Below are 2,500 nucleotides of genomic sequence, written 5' to 3'. Positions count from 1 at the left end.
TCTTAACTAGACGAAGTTGGTTCGGAGGGGACCGCCGGCCGTCTCTCTATCCTCGCGAGTCTAATGCCTCGTTCCGTCGCTAGAGTTTTTCAAACTCTGCTTCTGGCTATCGGGAAGAATAGACCGCGCGCGAGGAAGAGGAACGACGACCGTGCGCGTCCCATCGATTTTTTTTATTTTTACCTGAACCACCGAAGTCGATTCAGAGGGGACCGCCGGCCGTCTCTCTATCCTCGTTGTCGTGAGTCATATGCCTCGTTCCGTCGCTAGAGTTTTTCAAACTCTGCTTCTGGCTATCGGGAAGAAACGACCGCGCGAGGAAGACGACGACGACGACCGTGCGCGTCCCATCGAATTTTTTTTTATTTTTACCTGATCGACGGAAGTTTCGTCCGGTTCGTCTCTTTTACCATCGTCTCGTCGACCCGTTCAGAGGGGACCGCCTGTCCATATCCTCGTTGTCGTGAGTCATATGCCTCGTTCCGTCGCTAGAGTTTTTCAAACTCTGCTTCTGGCTATCGGGAAGAAACGACCGCGCGAGGCCGATGGCTGCGAGTCCCATCGAATTTTTTTTAAACGCACGCACACACATACACCTGAACGGAGATGCGTTCCTTTTCGTCGCGATTTTTCGCGCTTTAGTCGTCGTTGTCGCCATCCGTTCGGAGGGGACCGCCGGCCGTCTCTCTATCCTCGTTGTCGAGAGTCTAATGCCTCGTTCCGTCGCTAGAGTTTTTCAAACTCTGCTTCTGGCTATCGGGAAGAAAAGACCGCGCGAGGAAGAGGAAGGACGACCGTGCGCGTCCCTTTCGAATTTTTTTTTATTTTTACCTGAGCGACCAAAGTGGATTCAGAGGGGACCGCCGGCCGTCTCTCTATCTTCGTTGTCGCGAGTCTAATGCCTCGTTCCGTCGCTAGAGTTTTTCAAACTCTGCTTCTGGCTATCGGGAAGAATAGACCGCGCGCGAGGAAGAGGAAGGACGACCGTGCGCGTCCCATCGATTTTTTTTATTTTTACCTGAACCACCGAAGTCGATTCAGAGGGGACCGCCGGCCGTGTCTGTATCCTCGTTGTCGAGAGTCTAATGCCTCGTTCCGTCGCTAGAGTTTTTCAAACTCTGCTTCTGGCTATCGGGAAGAAACGACCGCGCGAGGAAGACTACGACCGTGCGCGTCCCATCGATTTTTTTTTACCCGAACGATGGAGATGCATATCGGCTGTTTGCTTCGAATAACTGGACGAGAGGAACGAACATATATATATATCATGGGCTAGCCACCGTGCGCTTTCTTCGCGAGATCGTGTGCTGTACAGAGGATTCAGAATCGGGTGTTATATCCCCGTCGTTTCCTGACGAACGGAGCTTCGATCTCGTTGGTTGTTATATATTATAATGCACTTTACGCCCGGTCGGCGGGCTGCGTGTGTCGTCGCGCAGTCCGTCCGATTTCGTTTTCGAACGTATTTTCGTGTCGTCAATCATATGGCGACTTCCGCGCGTTCGATTCCCGTTGGTCGGACGTTTGTCGGATATCGGCTTCTTTCGAACCGAGAATAAGAGTACAAAAACCTGAGTACACAAACAAAAATCCATGCATAAACGATTACCCTGAACGGTGGATCACTTGGCTCGTGGGTCGATGAAGAACGCAGCTAATTGCGCGTCAACGTGTGAACTGCAGGACACATGAACATCGACATTTCGAACGCACATTGCGGTCCACGGATACAATTCCTGGACCACGCCTGGCTGAGGGTTGCTCACGTAAACCTAAGACTGCTTGCGTTGCGTATCGTTGCTCTCGGTCCGTATCTCTCTGTTCTTTCTTGCCTCGTCGACAGCCCGCCGTCGTTCGTTTTATCTTTAAACGAACGTTTCTGAGTCGGAGGACGAGCGCCAAGCAAAAGAATACGAATTAAAGAGCGGTCGAGGGCTCGTACGCGACGTACGAGCGATTGTTGGACGTTCGTCGGCGTTCGTCGCTGGATCGTGTGGAGACCGGCGTACGCATGCTCTCGATACAAATATATATGAAAAATCTATCGCGTTCACGGGAGACTCGCAAAACTACCTCCGTCTCTTCTCTGTCCCTTCTTGGCTTGACAACCCGCCGTCGTTCGTGTTTTACGAACGTTTCTGAGTCGGACGAAGCGCAAGAAGAAGGATACGAATTAAAAGAGCGCGGAGAGAACCGTCGTCGTCGACGCGGTTATCGAGATACACAGAGCGAGTTTTCTTCGTGGCCGATTTTTTTTTTCTTTTTGTATCAGCCTCTGCTACGTTTTGTTAGTCTTCGATAAGCACGAATGACCGCGCCCCCGACGTCGTCTTAAATGAATTTTTGGCGAGACTGAGAGAAAGCAAAAATATTTTTGAACAAAGTCAGTCGAGAGAGGAGAGAAAAGAGAACCAAGATATTAAAACCTAAACCTAAACTTGGTGGCGTAACGAAAAACTGTGTGCCTTAAAGAAACACAACCGTCTTTTCATCAAGATGT

At 50.6% G+C, this 2,500-nt stretch overlaps 1 non-coding gene across 1 annotated transcript; it reads left to right on the top strand.

The window, feature by feature from the left end:
* The first annotated feature begins 1,606 nt into the window (after positions 1-1,606).
* LOC139997504 (5.8S ribosomal RNA) lies at positions 1,607-1,761 on the top strand. Its single transcript, XR_011802875.1, has one exon. It is a non-coding gene; the product is annotated as a 5.8S ribosomal RNA (ribosomal RNA).
* Positions 1,762-2,500: the final 739 nt, after the last annotated feature.

This window comes from Bombus fervidus, unplaced genomic scaffold (genome assembly GCF_041682495.2).
Source record: "Bombus fervidus isolate BK054 unplaced genomic scaffold, iyBomFerv1 scaffold0098, whole genome shotgun sequence".
NCBI classification, from domain to species: domain Eukaryota; kingdom Metazoa; phylum Arthropoda; class Insecta; order Hymenoptera; family Apidae; genus Bombus; species Bombus fervidus.
The sequence above is the reverse complement of the archived record's forward strand: the minus strand, read 5'-3'. Positions and strand labels throughout refer to the sequence as shown.